Source organism: Coregonus clupeaformis, chromosome 17 (assembly GCF_020615455.1).
Source record: "Coregonus clupeaformis isolate EN_2021a chromosome 17, ASM2061545v1, whole genome shotgun sequence".
Lineage (NCBI taxonomy): Eukaryota > Metazoa > Chordata > Actinopteri > Salmoniformes > Salmonidae > Coregonus > Coregonus clupeaformis.
The window spans coordinates 24,177,781-24,198,201 of NC_059208.1; the positions used below are offsets into that span (position 1 = coordinate 24,177,781).

A 20,421-nucleotide genomic window follows, 5' to 3' on the forward strand; every position below is an offset into this window, starting at 1 on the left:
GACGCCATAAACAGACATAAAGGATTGTAGTAGCCTAGCCTATATGAGACGAATATCTTGGACACGTGCATTCTTGAGGGCGATAACATTTACCGTTATACAAAACCATGGGTGGGAGAGATGTTGAATATATTCATATCGCAGCCCGTTTTCTTAATTTCAGAGGGGAGGGGACACAATAGAGCTGCATCGTGTCAGAGAGGCCCCTACTGTCGTGTCATAAGGGGAGGGTCTTGGCGATGCTATATGTTTTTTGGCAGGCATGTTTAAGTTCATATGCATTGTACACGAGGAATGGCGAGTGCGAGGCACAGCGAACAGTTCACTACGCTCTTCGCGGGGGGAGGCGAACACCATCTCTATGGGAAATAATCTCGATGATAAACAAGGGGGGACCCGGACGCGAAAAGATGAATGGATGGGGCCAGCGCGACGTCACAGCGAGCTGCAGCCATGAACCTCAAGACCAGGCGCGAGCCAACCTACAAGCGCTCAGTTGTTCTTGACTCGCTCGGTTGATTGTTGTGGAGAGCGTTTCTAACCGTGGCTGGCAGACACCGGGGTGAGTATTGCATATTTGATTAGAAAATGTATGTTCTGTTGCGTGCTATTGACGCCGATGCGGACAACGCAGTCATAATTTTGCATGCATGTATAGCATAAAACAGAACAAATAAAAGAACACGCTAGCGCATCCCTTTATCCCGGTGGGTTTGTATGCGACTCATGCAATATGGGGCGCGATATAGGCGTCTTTGGCACCGGTTGCCCTGTATCAATCGAATAGGCTATCAATTCTAATGGTTATGCTCATTTGAAGATTGTGTATGATAATTTCTAGTGAATGGTGTCCAGACATTAGATAGCCTACAAGACAAAAAACAACAACTAGCCTATCCATTACAGTTTGGCTTAATTTTGTAGGCTGAAATTATGTTTGTAGCATATGAAAACAACCATTTCGACATATCCATTATTTTGGATGTGGGCTCTCTTGAATTTAATGACTGGAAGGTCACGCTTACAATGTATTAGATACGATACAGCTCTCTCCTTCATTACACCCAACACTTCACCTATTCTGGTTTAATAATGTTGCGCAAACAAAGAAAGACGGAATATGGGCAATCTTAGGCTACTAGTGGGCATGATAACGACCTCCATTACGCTCAATGGAGTAGACTAACCATGCCACTCACACGGCAAGGTTCCACATACATCACCCAGACAGACGCAGACACACAGAGGTAATATAACGCATATGTACATACCATACCATTTCTACATAAATTATGAATGTAGCCAGATATACTTCTAAAACAAGGAAATTGTCTACATGTCATCCGGCGTGTAATTTGCCACATAATGTAGGCTACAATAATGTCGCCTATTATTCAATTTCTATAGTTCTAAAGAAAAGTTGCCTATTCGAAATGTAGGCTAGGCCTCGATCAGTTGATCAATTGAGATTCGAGTCCAGACTATGAAAATGCGTAATAGCAATAGTATAAAGTCCAACTGCTCACACCCATGGCGCGTGGATGGAGAATCACAAGGCCATCCAGTCCGCACGTGCACGCCGAATACGCGGCCTTCTGAGCACACGAGTGCGCGTTACGCGAGCATAGACCGTGGATATACACCTCCATTATGCTTTGTGAAGTAGTACTATATATGTGACAGTGGTAGGCCTGTACAGGACACTACTACATACGTTAATAATGCGCGATAGCACATTGCGTACACATTAGTTGTCATAGGCCTTGGTATGCTGTGTAAGTAAAGAGACTGCAGAATTAAATGAAATGTAAGGATTGCATTTTGCGGCATAAGATCAAAAAGCGAATTGGTTTTGCACAGCCAGGTTCTTGGTTGGTTTGGTTTTATAGGTCGTGCTACATCTGGTGACATTTTATCCATAAACGTGCGTGTTTTCTTTATTAAATTGCAAATAATGTAATGTGCACATCTCTCCCAAGCACTTAGCTGGATTGTGGGTTGTGCGTAATGTAGGTCTGACTCAGTTTTTGACGAGTATTGTTGAAGGCCTTGTCTAAAAATCGGTCTGCCTATTGGCTGTATGTCTTTTAAAGAACTTTTGGAGATGTAACCTGAGGAGTGTTCTACTTCTAGACTCGGGTACCTATCTAGCTCAGGTGCCTTTATACAGGTAGATTACATAACAACGCTCTCATGAATTTTAGCCTACTATCTTGGACCATGTAATGGTTTTATGTCGCCTCAACATCATATCTAGAGGGGCAGATGGAGGCTTGAGGTCTCGTACCTGTCTGTAATGGCCTACTAGAAAAAAGTAATATACTCACTTCAAACGAAACTGGGTTGTTGTAATTGTTGACTTAAACGGACAGTTACCATAGGACTGCAGTTGGTTTGGAAAATAAGCGTTTCTTGTTTTTATTTTTTTCAGGTTTCAATGGAGAGACATATAGGCGCAACAGAGCACGTGGCATAGGTAATATAAATACACCACACTCTCTTACAGTCTTAATAACTGTGCAGGTATGGCTTAGACATTGTTCACTTTAACTCAGTTCAATCACTTGCACAAAATCCAATGAAATGTTAGTGCATGATGCAGCCCATAGACATTTTAGTCAGCAAATGGAAGAGACATTGTGGGACGTGTTTTGCTAAAATCGTAGCTTTTTGTAATTGGTCCGAGCTATCCGGGATCCTTGTAACGTCCCTACCCGGTTGAAGTTGAAATGTAAAATGGTTAAGGTAAGGGATAAGGTTAGGGTAAGGTAATGGGATATGGTTATGGTTATGGTTATGGTTATGGATATGGTTAAGGTTAGGGTTAGGGTTAGGGTTTAGGGTAGGGATGTCCCAAGGATCCTCGATAGAACTGACATTTTGTAATTAGATTAGCCTATATGATGTAATTGATATTAATACTGTATCAATCAATCATAATTTCACAAGAGAATACAGAAATGAAATGTTATTTTAATGCTTATCTACACCTTTGTGTTCATACTTGTCAAGCTCGTCATTTTTCCGTAGCAGTGGACCCTGTTGGTATAATGACCCCACAAGGATCCAGTGTGCAGCCATAGGCTACAGTAGCCTAGGCCCTCTGCCAACAGATTGCATCGACCGCGCCAATTACATGTGATGAACATTTACAAATGACCTCAGTTCGTGCCTCGTGCATAAGCATTGAGACCTGGGCAACAGCAATGTGGCAATAAATTACGGATCAGGTTGGATTGAATTATATCGATTCACGTCATATCTCAATGGCATACATTTATTACTTTATTATAAAGCTATAACTACTCTCTTTGTACCTAAAATAAATCTACAGAAAATAGGTGCGTTATGTATTGCTTCATCAAACATTTTCAATCTAGCCTATCCCTGTGCGCTTCAATTATTCCTAATCATCTATTTGAATGACGTCACCAAAGTCTTATCCAATGGCGAGGAGTGATTAGGTTTGTTTGAATGAATGAAAGTGAACGAATGAATGGCTGAATGAGTTATACCCCTTGAAAATGATGTGGTTGGCAAGATGCAGTAATAGACAGTCGAACCGGATCTCTCCCTGGCACGTTACTGCGCCATAGAGGCCTATCTGAATTTACCAAGGGGTAGGACTAGGTTAAACTGTTAAAACAAGAAGACAAAAGCAGTTATTTTTAACAAACTGATTGTATAATTGTATGATAGTTAATATACTTATCGGGGATTTTGATACGTTATAGTGGTGTTGAAATCCTGGCATTGAAGGCTACTAAGAGACAAGGCCGCTGTCCACTGTTGTGGTGCTGAATCTGAGGTGAGCTTCCTTACAGTTGCGCAGTGTGAGTTCTTTGTAATCGCATCTGGCGCAATGTAGGCCTAATATAAAATATATTCTTTCTTACTTTCTTTCCTTAAATAATGTTGATCATTATTACTTGAAATAAAGTTGGTCAAATGCATTGACATTATCAGAAGAAATCGTCAACTATTTGGAATTTGCGCAGTATAATAATAACAATAATAATGATAAAAATAGTAATAATAATATAGGTTAATAAAATAGGCTAATAAAAACAACAACTTTCCAATTCCTACTCTCCACTGCAAAGGATGAAATACATTTCTTGAAAATAACATAAAATACATGTTTTTGATTGTTTTCAATATAATGTTGAGAATACCATGTTAATTATCATTGGTGGTAGTATTATGAGTATTTATATTATCTAATAACTTAGCAATAAAAACATATATGAAAAAATATCACAAAACTGTCTCACATACTGTGTACAGTATCACAAAAACAGTAAATTATTATAATTTTTTTAGTTGGATTTCAAATATTAATCCTGTGACAGTATAATTCAAAATAATTTCATGCATTATAAATACAATCAAGTGATTGGCTGTGCCAATAAATAGCACAAATGAATCACTGAGATAGATGTATTGATAACCCTTTATGATTTTATAAATAAAGTCTTATTATTTAAACAAAGTTTATACAATATCCATGTCAGATATAATTTCAAATGATGTTGTAACATGTAAATTCTCTTGAAGACAAAATATGTAGAGATCAGGACATTTCTGTAACTGCATCAGTATTATGCTTTGATGGCATTTTGTCCTTGGCAGGATGAAATACCTTCCTGAGTGAATACTCACTTTTTCAGGAACGATAGTGGCATTCTTATTTCCAGCATGTGTGCATGCTTTTGTTTGGTTTGTACGTTTGTGTGTGTGCGTGCGTGCATGGGTGTATGTGCATGCACTGTATAGAATATGCATGTTTGTGAGTGCAGATGCTTTCAAAGAGCCTTGCTTTGTCCTTGTGTAGCATACTGTAGTAAGAAATTATAAAGGTGGTCAGAAATCCTTATGGTGACTGGTAGATTATGAACAAAAACAGGATTGAAGACATTTTGAAGCTTGAATCCTTGTCCTAGCTGACAGTAAGGAGAGGCTGTGTTGTGTGCGAACAGTATGAGACTACAGGTACAGGTAGAGATGTGTACAGTAAAGGGGAGAATGTTCTCTGTCTTTCTCGCTCTCCCTCTATCTCTCTCCTGTCAGTCATTAGAACATGTATAGATGGGAGGAGCCTCGTTGTGGGGCTGGGCACACAGAAAAGCGTTTAATTGGCCCTTGTGTCATGTGCCAAAAATGTGTGTACTCTGTGTTTGTGTGTGTGTGTGTGTGTGTGTGTAGGTTTGCACTTGTGTGTGTTTGTGCTTTTAATGCCGTATTCCGACCCCAACCTTGAACATGCCCTCCCCAATTTACTGTGGAATCTCTGATAGATATGCAAACGCAAGAGACAAACCCTTCTCTCTGTATCTTACAGTAAAACAGCTTTAATTAAAAAAATACATTTTGGACATGGCGGGGGGCGGCGTTTGAAGCCATCACCCTCCTATGGAGCCAGTCCTTGTGAGAGACTGCCTCGCCATAGGGGTGGGCACAGGGGCAGAGAGGGGTGGTCTGGGAAGACTGGCACCGTAACCAGTTTGGACTGGTACGCCAGCCTGTGTGTTTTGATCAAGCCTCACGCTGATTATTTGACTTTGAGGAGTCAAGGCTTTGGCTGCCACGTTACCGGCTGGCCGTCCAATCAAAGGCTTTGTAAAAGCAGAACAGTGAGGGTGGATTGGCAGGGAAATGTTACAGTTAGTAAGTGGCTTTTTGGTGATGAGTACTTTAAGCAGAGGGTCAGGAGGTTCTGATATTATTGTGAACTGTTAAATACACATTTGTTTAAAGTTGATTCATTAAAAATAATCAGCATTTCTTACGTTTTAGGTACTGCATGAACGTGACCAGACCTCTCTATAGAACTGCTACAGTTTACTCACTGTGCACTTAAGGTTGAAAAAGGAAATTCAAGTCTTAATTTTTCTGATTTGTAATACTATTTTTTCCCCAATTATAGGTCAGAATCTGGCCCGTGCGTATCACCTGTGGCACAAGAGGATGGGTAGCCTTAGGGGTTGGTTGTTATCTTTGGTTATCTAGCTGTATGAGTGATATACATTCTTCATAAAGCTAGATAACCGAAAGTAACAAGAATCCCATTACGCTCCTGAAAGGCATCAAGACCCCCAACACATATCCCCCATACCGCACCACCCCATTCTACCATTCACAGCAAAACAAGCAAAGAAAATAGCTGACATCATAGGACACGGAGCAGAAGAAAAAGTCAAGTAAGTCGTGTGACGTCATCCAATTGCACAGGTTTATGTGTGTATGTGTGTGTCTTTTTAACTCAGCTTGACAATTACAACTATCTTGTCTCTGTTATTGCCTCAAATATATCACAATTGCCTCTGAGAATTTTAGCCGCAGATTTGAGAGTTTGAGTATTAGTTGAATTTCTTATAAATGTCCGTCTTTGAGTATTAGAATTTTTGAGGCATTGAGATTTTCACCTGAGCCGTATGGTTGGGAAAGCATGATCTCTTTGAGATTGATCTGTAAAAATAATGAGCTATACACATAATGCCATACACATATTTCCTAATATTTGCACATGGCTGGTGGCAGTGGTCCCTAGCAGCCCGGTTGGTCCAACAGGATCACTTGTAATCTAATAAGCCCCTGATCCCTCTGTGTGGGGCTGCATGCAGCGGCTTATCCTTACGATCACATGGCCAGCAGTGGTGGGCGGGTCCCAAAGAACCAACGCCAACCTGAATGGTGCTGACTACGGACTTTGCCGAAGTGGTTAACAAGTTGGCCAGTCAGTAGCCGCAAGTAACACTATCTTACTGTAAATCTGTACTCGGCTGATGGGGTTTTAGTTAAGGCTGTTGGAAAACAGGTGAAATGAATAGAAAGTATGGTTGCTGATTATAGCCTCTAATGTCATACGTTATTTGGATTGTGGAAGTTTACATTGTACTTTTTAAGTTAATCCCATTATCATCTCCCCTGCCAGCACATATTCGAATGACAGATTTGTTTGAGGCCAGTTTTGTTAAGCTAGACGGTTGTTTATTTGTTTTATCCCCCTCTTTCTTTCATACGGGAAGGTGTTTGATTTTGGTTTTGTTTGGGTGTTTGATTTGAGGTGACAGTTGGCTTGGTTGTGAATGGGCCATGGCGAAGCCTCCATTGCGTGAGGTGCTACCATGTGGAAAGGCCTGATGGGTCTTGTTGAATGCCACTGTGTGGGGCTCTGTGGGGGAGTGGTCAGAGGGCAATCAACCAGAAACTGCCTCCAGTGACAGAGCCATGAGAGAGGGAACAATCCGGGCCTCAGCCCATAGTGGGGAGTAATTGGTCAATCAGATCTTCACACCTTCAATCAGTCATCAAGGCAATGATGTTGATTTCTTTTCAACTAGAAAGAGAATCATGTCGAGTGAGGCCTCTAGTATGATTTTTCTGTCTTTTGGCAAAATCAGCCTTCCATAGCTTCAAGACATTAAAGGGACATTGGAGAGTAAATTGTATACTCTAGCACCACTATGTTTGAAAAACCACATTATTCATATGGTGATCAGTGGCCTAAACAGGGTTTCAATCACATGTACTCGGTTAAATTTATACATTTGAATTCTGCTTTGATAACAAACACAATATTGACTCCGACATGGCGCGTCGGACTAGACTGAAACTCCTGTTGGAGCGTTTGTGTGGCAACAACACTCACAATGTCAATCTTAGCGGGTTGTGCAGCGGTCCCTGCCTGCTGCATTGCAGGTGCTGAGTGTGACATTTGAGCTCAGGGCTCAGCGAGGGAGCGAGAGAGACGAGGGCCTTGACAGGAAGTGACAGGCGGTGATGTCACCTCCTCCGGTGGCAGAGTGGTACCTTGCTCTTTGTCTGTTCTCCCTAGCTACTGTCATTACCAATGGAAGAATCCAGGGGAACTGGAACAAGGGCCCCAACGACTATTCTTGGCTGTTATCTGTGGTTGTATGCCGTTGTGGCTGTTAATGTGACACATTGGCTTTTTACGAAGTGTTATGCAAGTAACATTTGGTTGATTGAGGACATTTATGGGTTAGTGTTTTTAGCTAAGTTAGATTAGCTCTCTGATATCAGTTTGTGTTTATTTTTCACACTCTGTGTGTGGCACACTCATATCAATAACAGTCCACACTAGGGACCCTAGAGTAGGGTTGCAAAATTCCAGGAACTTTCAATAAATTCCCTGGTTTTCCCGAAATCCTGGTTGGAGGATGCCCGGAATATGGAGGAAATAAGCAGGAAATCCAGAAACTTCCAATTAGGATTTCTGGAACACCAGGGAATTCATTGAATGTTCCTAAATGTTGCAACCTTACCCCAGATGAAAGACGGCCGTTGCACTGCCTGCCTGAAAATGGCACAAAAACAGGAGTTCCACAAAACCTCTGGGCCTCTCCTGTAGCCCTGTTGGAGGGAGGGAAAGAGAAAGGGGAGGAAAGAGAAAGGATGGAGGGAGGGAGAGGAGGAAGGAAGGGAGGCAGAGGGAGGGTTTGGTGGATTTGTCTTAGCTTTCAGGCACTAGGCAAGCAGATTTAGACTCCAAGTGTCAAGTAGAAAAACAGGCATTGTGGTCGGGCCCTTGGGGCTCCCCCACCAGTAGACTTTACAGTCAATAGAGCTAGTCCACTTGTCACAGGGAGACAATGGGCTCCTTTACCACCCTTTCAGCACCTCCGGGTCCTAGCAGCCAGACGGCTTTCTGAAAAAGGCCCAGTGATTCTTGCCCTTTTTTCCCTGCCTCTCTTTCTCTCAACGGAACACACCAACAGAGTTTGGAAAATGGCTTCACTGTTGGGCTGGTACAGAGGGGCAGACTTTGCCATTTCTAAAGCAGCCCCCGCCTCCCTGTCGCTCACAGAGAAGTGAATGTATTTCAGGCGTTTACAGAAGTCAATGGGCCCACCCAGACAAAGGAGATTAAGTTTAGTAACTTAGCAGTAACAGGTGTACTTTGACTTGATTCGGACCACACCGGAGGTGGGTGCTATTGTTGGACCCGTTATTCTGTTTCCTCCATGACAGTTTCGACTTGTGTGGAGATGAAGATGGGACTGATTTACGTCCTTTGACAATCTGCTTTATATGTTTCGTCTTGGAAGTTAGTGCTGGGAGTTTGTTTGGCCTAGCTGTCCAAGATCAGTCTCTTCTCATTTCTCGTTTTTTGAAAATGCTTCTCAGTTTTGCTACAATTCATCATTGATTTCCAAGAAGTCTCAGAAGGGAGACAGGAGTTATCTTTAGATCTCCCTCCACTGTTGCCCTAGGGAGCTAGTGAAGGGTAAACAATCCAAATAAAGAAATATCACAAGGATTAAACACTATACATTCTAGCATTTAGAACAGGACTGCCCAACCCTGTTCCTGGAGAGCTACCGTCCTGTAGGTTTTTGCTCCAACCCTAATCTAGCACACCTGATTCTAATAATTAGCAGGTTGATAAGATGAATCAGGTTAGTAACACCTGGGGTTGGAGCGAAAACCTACAGAAGGGTAGCTTTCCAGGAACAGGGTTGGGCAACCCTGATTTAGAACGATGTGCTCAACTGGTAATGCTTTAACATAGGATGGATCTCTTGAAAAAAGCAAATACTTTTCTGTATATTTTGATAGTTAGGAAAAATAGCCTCTCAACAAACAGAGAAGGATGACGTTTTCAGAAGTTGGGCAAATATTGCACAAACTGAAACAAACTGTTTCAGTCTTGAAGAAAGCTTTTGGACAGAGCCTGACAGAGGCTCAGTCCACAGAAGGCCATTCTGGTGAAATGACTTGTCAGAACATCATGTGAAGGGGCTATTCAGACCGAAGCTGCTTTGGCAGCCATTGTCTTGTTCTCGCTCACACACCTACGAGTCCAGAGTAAGCACACAATTTCATTGTTCCCTGAGCTGTTAATATCAGAGGCTTCACAATGGAGCCCATTCGCCATATTTGCATATGGCACTTTTCCAACAAGGACTCGGAGCAGGCTTGAAAGCCGGCCCACTTTAGTGCCAATGGCAAAAAAATGTCAAGTGCCAATTAGGAGAGGTTTGCCACCATTCAGTGGTACCCCACCCCCTCTACTACAGCCCCTCCCTTCCTCCTTGCCTACTCTCTCATACTCCAAGCCCCTTCCCTTCACCCCTATCCCCACTCCCCTATTACAGCCTACAAAATAGTGTCTCCCTACTGGCACCCTGAAACAAATGCTGCCTCCTTCCTCTAGCAGCTAATGGAGGATCCTTTCTGCTGGCTTGAGCGTGAAAACAGACAGCAGCTCTCTCCTCCCCGATTAGTCTGTTGTCTTCGTTGGTTCACCGAATGTCATATATAGGCTAGGCTGGTAGCTAGTTAGTAGATTCCAACCCAGATTAGTGGAGTTAGTTTGTAGCTCTTGGGCTGCTTGCGTGTGTTGCTTGACCGGAGAATGACATGGAAAAGCGCCACTACAATATGCTTGACTAGTTTGAGTTTGTGCTAAAAGAATGCGAAGGCTAACATAATAGGTCCATCAACCTCTTCATCAACCTAGCATGTTGATACAATAGCTCCAGCAACCTCTTCATCAACCTAGCATGTTGATACAATAGCTCCAGCAACCTCTTCATCAACCTAGCATGTTGATACAATAGCTCCAGCAACCTCTTCATCAACTAGCATGTTGATACAATAGCTCCAGCAACCTCTTCATCAACTAAGAAAACACAACCTAGCATGTTGATACAATAGCTCCAGCAACCTCTTCAAACAATGTTGATACAATAGCTCCAGCAACCTCTTCATCAACCTAGCATGTTGATACAATAGCTCCAGCAACCTCTTCATCAACCTAGCATGTTGATACAATAGCTCCAGCAACCTCTTCATCAACCTAGCATGTTGATACAATAGCTCCAGCAACCTCTTCATCAACCTAGCATGTTGACACTGTAGCATTGTTGTCTTTGTTATAATGAAGTTTCACAACATTTGGTCTCTTAACAGCAAACCATCTGTGACTCCAATAGCATATTCTGGACAACAATCCCCTTCTAGGTCACAGCTGTTCTCCCACTGCATTATATTATATTTTCACATGTGATCACACAACCTTTCACATGTGAAATCATGTGGTTTTGGTGCCACTTACATGTGGGGATATTTCACATGTGGATATTTTTCACGAGATTATATAGGTGATGCCCTGCAAACCAAACGTCACACAGTCACAGTGTTTTCAATTTACATATTTTACATACCTTCACATTGTGTATGTTTATATATACAGTAATTCTTATTCAACATGTCCTCACCTGGGATATGAACTCACAACCTCTTGGTTCACGGCATTACGATCTTCCTGCTACACCACCATGTCTGGTGTAAAAAGTAACACAATAAAATAACAATAACGAGGTTATATACAGGGGGTACCGGGACCGAGTCAATGTGCGGGGGTACAGGTTAGTCAAGTTAATTTGTACATGTAGGTAGGGGTAAAGTGACTATGCATAGATAATAAACAGCGAGTAGCAGCAGTGTAAAAACAAAAAAGGGGGGGTCAATGTAAATAGTCTGGGTGGCCATTTAATTAATTGTTCAGCATTCTTATGGCTTAGGGGTAGAAGCTGTTAAGGAGCCTTTTGGACCTAGACTTGGCGCTCCGGTACTGCTTGCCGTGCGGTAGCAGAGAGAACGTTCTATGACTTGGGTGACTGGAGTCTTTGACCATTTTTTGGGCCTTCCTCTAATTAATGTGATTTTTTACACAACAGAGCTCAAGTCCTTGTTGCATCCTTGAATGAAAGTGAAGACATTTATTGTGGAATGGCTGAAAAGCCTACGTTAGCTTGGAGCAATTTCCTTGGTTACTATTGCAGATGATGTGAGTCTGAACTTAACTTCATATGAAACTTGTATGATATCAAATATGATGTTAAAATACAGTGCAGTCAGAAAAAAGATAAGTCATCTTCATAATACAAAAGTTAATCTTGTTTGTCCAATTGGGGCCACCATTGTTCCTCCACATACCATTTACCTAACTTACCGTCTCCTGCCAATCAAAATAATTCCCCCCCTGTTCTTTTTCTCTTTCATTCTTTCATTCAATCTCTGTGTCTATTTTTTTCTTCCCAGTCTTGATTCTCAGATGGTTGGATCTGATTTGCATGCATTTGCATAATGAAAGTCATTTGCATGCTCAGGGGCAGACTGTACCATGAGAAAAGACATGAAAAGGTGTGTGTGGGTGCGTGTGTATACGTACATATGCATGTATGTGTATCTCCGCTGGTTAAACCGCATACTCACATTTTCTCTTTTACCCTATTCTTATTTTTTGTGCAGACTACCAACACCACCCGTGACAGAATTCTGGCAAAATGAGGCTGAAAAACAGGGAGAGGAAGGAGAGGTTGCTGTTGACTCTGCCTCCCTCTTCTCGCCCTCCTCCGCATCGCCTCTCCCCTCCTCCCCTCCCTCGCTTCATCCTCAGCTGCCTGCCCCATTCTCCTGTACCGCGAGACGCAGCCCACGCCACCATCTTAGGACGACGCACGCTGGCATGAAATGGAAGTGAGGACCAGAGAGAGCAGGTAACAACAACAGCCCTGCACCCGCCATGCTGCATCACGCCTCCATAACACCACCACCACCACCATCACCCCATCCTTTCCTCCTCCTCCGGACCCTCCCTTCTCCCTCGCTCCCTCCCTCTGCCAGGCTGGCCTTGCCTTTAAGCACCTCAGATGTGTTTGCTAATTGCAGAAATCACGAGACGCGTTGATGGAGGGGGGAGGCAGGCTGGGGTTTTTGTGTGTGTGCTTGCATTAAATCACTCCTCGCTCTTAATGCATCTCTCAGGAGGCATTCAGTTGGCATCTGTGCTCTGAACAGACCAGTTTTCTTCCCGTTTGGGAATTGTTGTGCCATCCTCTTCACACACATGCCCGACATGGCGGTGGCTGCCATTTTGGTAGAAATACGCAGGCCGTATTCCCTGGCCAGAATAACCGAGACCACATAAAGCATATTATATAAGATAGTTACACCCAGAGACTATTAACGAATATTAGCTAGGGCTTAATTATATCATCATCACTGTCCTTATTATCATTAGTAATCATAGAGACAGTACGCTTTTTGCAATATTTATTTTCACCAAGTCTTATCATTCCTTTTTTGTAATTAATTATCCTAATTTGCTGACATGTAAACATTTACGCTAATGACTGTTTAGTTAAAAATGCTAAAAGCAGTTCAGAGCATATCTTTAAAGGAGAAAACTGTGACCTACATGAGTCAGTGTATGCTACTCAGAGATACAGCAGTACAACACCAACACAGAGAGAAAGGGACCAGGATAGTGAGTGTGGTTGAGAGACAGAGAGAGGGAGCGAGAGAGGCAGAGGCCAAATGAGAGTATGACAGCGAAGTCTCAGTAGCGGAAAGCTGTCTTTGTGTTGGTGGGTGAGTTTTTTGGGGAGCTGGTGCTGAGACAAGTCGTGTATTGTTCTCCTAAGCAAGCTTGTTGTAGCGCTCCTTTATTCCGACTAGGGAGCTGCAAGTTTAAAAACGCTTAATACCCAAAACACCAATTAGAGTCGGCTGGGCCCGATTAAATAAGGCAGCCGTTAAACAATGTGTGCCATTGTCCGTGCCACACGGAGAGAACTCCCTTTGTTTGTGTCTGCATACTGGAGGTCGAGACAGTGCTATCGCTAAGATACTGTATGGTGCCAGAGCATTGCTAATGGATAGGCTACAGAGTTACTACCCATGCATGTGGACGGAGAAACACTAGAGTGCTATTAAGTCTGTCTCGTCGCCAATCCCACCAAGGTATTCCACTGCATGAGGTCTACAGAGACATTGCTGTTAGGACAAGATATAATGAATTTATTAAGGATATTAAAATAAACGATCGAAGCTGATTAAGCCAAATGTGGAGAGAGAAGAAAATCCTAACAAAACCACAACATTCCAATTGGAGCTTCATCGGACCATTAGCTGGTAGCAGTTTTTAATTAAAGTTGTTTTGTCTAAGTTTCTATGTTGGGGAGCCAGTCTAACAAAACATTGCATGAGAACCTTAGTAGTAACAGTGTCTAATCTAATGCAAACCCACTAATCACAGGCAGTCTCTGTAAACAGGTGGTAGATTGAGCAGGGGCCAGGGCCATTCTCAATTTACTGTGTAAATTATGCAGAGCCCAAAACAATACAAACAGTAGACAGTGCAGTGGCTGGCGTTGGGTAATGAGATGATGTGTGGCCTGTGCGGCCTGAGAGCGAGGCGAGTCTGAATGTGCGCGTCTGAATGTGTGGGTCTGGAGGGCTGGAGCTTGGGCAGTGAGCAGACACTGTCCCGTCTGCACACACCCCTCCTGCCTAGACTAGGGGGTTGGGGGAGGCAGCTGGGGCCTGGGGCACCCTCCCCCATAGCTCCAGCGAAGGCACCAGTCTTGGGAACTTCTGTGGCAGGCAGAGGTCCCCCCAATATTGGCACGTAGGGGCCCCCTAAAGTCTGGCTGTGTCTGTGGTTCCCCCTCACCCCCTCCCTCCTTTCTCCCCACAGCCCCCCAACCCCACACCTCCCTCCCCATTCCCTGCCTCTCTCCCCAATGTGACGCTGGGGGCCTGGGAAGGACTTGAAGTTCACGGCCAGACCTCCTATTGAGCTGACAGGCTGACTGTTTGCTCAATTCGACTCCCTATTCAAGACTGAGCTAGAGGGGGAGTTTAAGGGGTGTACGGTGGGGGTGTTGCTGGGGGGGACACCATAGCGCTGTGACTATTCATTCAGAGAGAGAGACAAGTGAATGGAGAGAGAGGAAAGGCCAGGAAAAAGATAAAGGGTAGAAGGGAGGGGAGAATAGATGTGGTGCATAAATAAGAGTGAGGATTCCATGCCCAAAGTTTGCTCTGAGCAGTGTGTGCCCCCTCTCACACTCCCTTAGACTCTTAATTACCAGCGTCCTCCACTCTACTCTCTCTCCCTCCCACCCTCTCCCAATCATTCTCATCATCCTCTCTGTCCCCCTGTCCCCCTGGTTTTATTGGCCCACATGCTGGGGTTGTAAATTTACCATTAACTAGTTCATTCACTGTAGGCCACTCAACAAAAACAAGACCATGATACCCAATAACTCAAACCGACACCAATACTCTAAACCCCTTTTGTGACACCATTTCTGTCTCATTTTGCGTTTCATTGGAAATGTCCTTCCTTTACTTGTAGTTAGCCCATTGACATACAGTACAGATTAAATTGCTATCGAGATGCTAGCTGGCATGGCTAACATGATTCTGGGTAATAGCTAATATGGCTAACATGATTCTAGCTAATAGCTAATATGTCTAACATGACGCTAGCTAGTTAGCATGCTGGCTCTACCGTTGTAAGTTTTGAACCCAGACAACCACCAACATCATGGCTGGTTCTCTATGTACTCTATGACCCTTGGGTAAGATTTTAAGTTGCTCGTCTGAGTGGCTCTAAAATAAAAGGGCCCCCAGCTCTCAGAAGTCCCTCAGTCTCAGCTCCTACAGCTTAGGGTATGTCACATGCTTCCTCTTTGCATTATGGCCGTAGCGTACCAGGCTCCCGGCAGTGCCTTTCAACTTCACCCTCAATCCCCTTGGCTAGCTGGCAGTCTGCACCCGGCACACAGAGCCGGGCTTACCTCAGCTGCAACCAGACCAGGCGCATCTTAGGTCACTTGTCAGAAACTCCCTGATGGTTTTTGCTATATGAAAGAGACTGGCCGTTCACTCGAAAATATTTTAACACATAATGTACTGGCTTTATTGTGAGTTTGTTTTTATTTACGGTGGTATTTTAACCAGTGGTTGGAACCGGTTCAGGGAACAGAACCGAAAACCAGAAAATAACAAAATATGTCAAGGAACGGAAACAGAACTGGGAACGAAAGTGTTCCGGAACAGAACCGTTATTTTAAAATCTTGAGAACTGGTTAACAATGTTAAATTTTGTTCCTAAAATATTAATAATGTCTAGTATATAATTCTGCAATTAGGTGAAGTTATGATGCTAGTAATAGCCTATACACACTCCCAATTCATGTCATGATGCTCAGCGCTTCAAACCATGCTCCCGCCATGTCCACCCCTTTCTCTCGCTCTCTCCCCACCCATGAAATTTTGGTCACATCATCTCTGACCAATTAAACATGTAAACAACTAGCCTACCCGTTCCATAGCAAGATGCTCTATCCGTGCTAATTGGTGAGGTAAAATAATGAGCTAAATGTAAAAACCATGTTGATTTCACAGGTTAAAAAAGGAACAAAAAGGAACTATATGAACCACTACTTTATTTTGTTCAACCGGTTCAGAATTGTATTATGCTGTCCGGAAACAAAAAATATAGGGGTTCTGTTCAGAACGATTGGAAAATAATTTCGGTTCCAACCCCTGCTTCTAACATACTATCCTTTTTTCCCTCCAGGCAAATAATGGTCCAGAACACTGAAAGAGGGCAGAAAAAACAGCAAGCAGTAATCCATTGGGAGAAGAGAAGTTGCCCACAAACTACCAACCCATCCCTAGTATTTGCCATGGAACAGGCCCATTACAACAATGTTCGGCCACTACACTCCAACCTCTGATGTGTGGTTGGACAGCTGGCCTGGGTTTTGTTATCCAACAAGGGCCAATCTGGATTGGTTTTGTTTCCTTTCTTAAGCCAATAAGACAGTGGGGTGGTGGCGTGGAAAACAAGAGCAAATATCTCAGGATCCAAGATGAACAGAGAAGCACTGATTCTTGGATACACTGTGCTATGAATGAGAGACGTTACATGTGCTGTGTACCTATTTGCTTGCAGCCTCAATAACATCTACACTGAGTATACAAAACATTAAGAACACCTGCTCTTTCCATGACATAGACTGACCAGGTGAATCCAGGTGAAAGCTATGATCCCTTATTGATGTCACTTGTTAAATCCACCTCAATCAGTGTAGATGAAGGGGAGGAGACAGGTTAAAGAAGGATTTTTAAGCCTTGAGACAATTGAGACATGGATTGTGTGTGTGCCATTCAGAGGGTGAATGGGCAAGACAAAAAAATATAAGTGCCTTTGAACGGGGTATGGTAGTAGGTGCCAGGCACACCGGTTTGTGTCAAGAACTGCAACACTGCTGGGTTTTTCACGCTCAACAGTTTCCCGTGTGTATCAAGAATGGTCCACCACCCAAAGGACATCCAGCTAACTTGACACAAATGTGGGAAATATTGGAGTTAACATAGGCCAGCATCCCTGTGGAACGCTTTTCGACACCTTGTAGAGTCCATGCCCCGACGAATTAAGGCGGCAACTCAATATTAGGAAGGTGTCTTTAATGTTTTGTACACTCAGTGTATGTTACATGTGAGGAAATGCTCCTTACAATAAAGATACTTAGGTGCAAACATTAATATATTAGCATAGAGCACTTTACTGCTACTACTACTACACTGATACTACTTTAATTTAAAGTAAATAACAATGTATGAAGAGTCCATGGTGTTGCATGGGAATGTTGTATAACAAGCTGTATAACTAACATAGGCCTACCTAGATCATAATGGTTTGAATTTTAGCCAATTTTTGTGTTTATATTTCATTGTTTACTAGTTGCTATGACTGACAGACACATGAATGTGAGACCCACGGCAGCAGTGAAGAATACTGCACTGCGATTGGACGGCTCCGTGTGTCATATGACACACAGGCGAATGGGAGAGCTGTTGTCTTTATACTCTATGCAACTGTTTTTGGCCTGCTACCAAATATATTGGGCAAGCCGTCAACTGGATTATTTTTGGGTGTACAATCTCATGAAATATTAGGCTGTTTGTTCAGTTTTCTCTCTCCATACAGGCTGTTGTGTGTGTGTGTGTGTGTGTGAGAGAGAGAGAGAGAGAGAGAGAGAGAGAGAGAGAGAAAGTTAGAGAGAAAGTTAGAGAGACATTACAGATGAACATAACACATTTTATTTATTGAAAGAAATTGTGGAGAGACATTTTAGTTTTCATTTTTCAATAACAGAGTTGAATGTGCTGGCCCTAAGCCTCTGCCAACGCAAATCAGTGTAGGAATTACACATCTAATATTCTTGATGGCAGAACTCTGTTTGATCGGCAGTGCGGGTTATAGGGAGTAAGCTAGGCTCAGGACTGCACAGACAGAACATTCTAAATCACTAAAGCTTTCCAAGTAGGCTTTGAATGCAGTAGCCTGGCTTTCCCTAGCAAACCACATCAGCGTAATACAAGGTACTTTAGAGTAACACATGATATATACAGAGAATTCAAAGGCTTCCTTAATTTCCTGTCCTTGACATTATCGCACACACACACAAAATACACATGCGAGCAAATGCAATAATGCAATCACTATCATAAACTAGTTTGTTTTATATTAATTGTTGGGAAGTGGCACATTTTTATTCCAACTGATAATCTATGCAAATCTTTTAAATATTACTTTTAACAATCTATTCGGCGCTTGTGCAATTGAGTTGAAGGAGACTATCTTGGTCTGATTTTGTAAATGTATTCTTCTGATAATCTTGAGCATCACAATGCTATAGTATTACTTATTTGTCTGGATAAGCATGAATATTTTTTTCCACCTATCTAACAGTCACTTTGGGATTACTAAAACCGATCTACTCGCATACAATCAACAAATTGTGGTCGCTGAAATTATTCAATAATTGTATGTTTCTTGTTTTGTTTTGCACCGAGATCAAATGTCTACTCAGATATTTTTAAGCAACCGGTGTTGTGTTATGCAATCTAATGTGTATTATGTAATGTTAGATTGCACTGAATGAACCACATGTGCCTTTGTATGAAAAAAAACTGTGTCCTGTCATGGATTAGTAATAAAAGTTTACATTGAAAACAAACAGAAAACACCCGTTTAGTTCTATTTATGTCTATCTTCATTAATCTATTGGCATGTAAGAAAGAGCAGGTGGAAGACCAAATAAAATCACTGACAGTATATCACAAGAGAGACTAGCTATACTTTGAAGGTTAGCAGATTTACTGATAACTCAGTGCCAGGACTGGAAAATTATATTGCCAAATAATCATCATAATAATTGTGATAAAAAAGTAAAATCTTTAAACAATTCAATACATGGTTGAGATGGATCTTTTTTGTAAATGCAATCCACAATTGGTCTCATGTTTCCAGATGCCATTTTTTCAGATTTTACTTCACACAAAGAACACGAACCCAAGGGCACACCCCAAAAAAACTCACACACACACACACACACACACACACACACACACACACACACACACAACCTTACACAGGTGTGTAGTCTGTGTACTGCATGTCACAGTGTACCGTCCCCCTGAGATGTCTGGCACCACATATGGCAAATGTGCCAACACCGGCATAGGGGCCCTCACAAGTCACTACCACTGGTGACGCTAGTATATAGGACTGTATATATACTGTCAAACAAATGAAATGCAACCATAACAGCATAGGTTTATCACACAGTTGTTTTCATTTGATTAATCTTTGTGCAACTCTACTGTTTTGTATAGCCATGGCCAGCATAAACCGAGAGGCTGTACAAACAAACATCCACTCCATGCAAATATTATAGTGCCCTTATTAACCGGGCCAGGTTGCAAATACATTATGTTCCAGGAGTTAACATCCAGTCTTTTGTGACATCTCTCCTGGCCCCCATGTTTCTTGGCTGTGTCATGGTCCTCATAATCTAATTCGCTGTTTTTTGTCAACCTGCCAAGAGACAAGTTGCATTAGCTGAGCGCTATAGGCTTTAATGAACTGAGCGGTGATGTTAAGCACATTTGAGCAACGCTAGCTACACAATGGCTCTGTTGTCGGACTGATGGTGAATTATGGTCTGAGCTAGCTGCTGCTTGGACTCATAGGTTGGTCAGGGTCAGGTCCAGGGTAAAGTCACCCAGCTTGTCTGTGAAACGCTCCTGCTACTCGCCAAGATACTCGTGGCTTCTTTTGCAGCCCCGTTCATCCATTGGCATCACGTCAACAAGGGGGAGCCATGGAAAATACAGAAAGAAATCAATGTTCTATGATCATATGGGCTACAAATCGTATTGGCTCTCTGGGCTTTGTTACTTCATGTCTCTTCATTTGACGATGCTGAATGTTGATTTACAATAACTGAGGTCACTTGCCATTTTATCTCCTGATAATGCGAATGCTTCAAACAAAGGATTAGCATGAGCAAATAAGGAGTCGCTATAGTTAACATTTAGAGGGTGTAGCCTTCTTTCGGGAGAATCATGCGTTAGCTACATCTAACATGGGAGCATTCCAAGATGGCGGCAATGGTTTGTCAACATAGCTTTAACCTGATACGTAAAATGGAAGATTCACATTTCTGACCATAGCTGTTTGATGGACAGTGGCACCAGGGACAGTGCCAAGGGAGTACAGTGAGGAAAATGGCGGGTTTTGGT

At 42.7% G+C, this 20,421-nt stretch overlaps 1 long non-coding RNA gene across 1 annotated transcript; it reads left to right on the top strand.

The window, feature by feature from the left end:
• The first annotated feature begins 328 nt into the window (after window positions 1-328).
• On the top strand, window positions 329-16,482 carry LOC121543113. Its single transcript, XR_005995987.2, has 5 exons — window positions 329-562; window positions 2,432-2,476; window positions 5,927-6,200; window positions 12,283-12,530; window positions 16,406-16,482. It is a non-coding gene; the product is annotated as an uncharacterized LOC121543113 (long non-coding RNA).
• The last annotated feature ends 3,939 nt before the right edge of the window (window positions 16,483-20,421 follow it).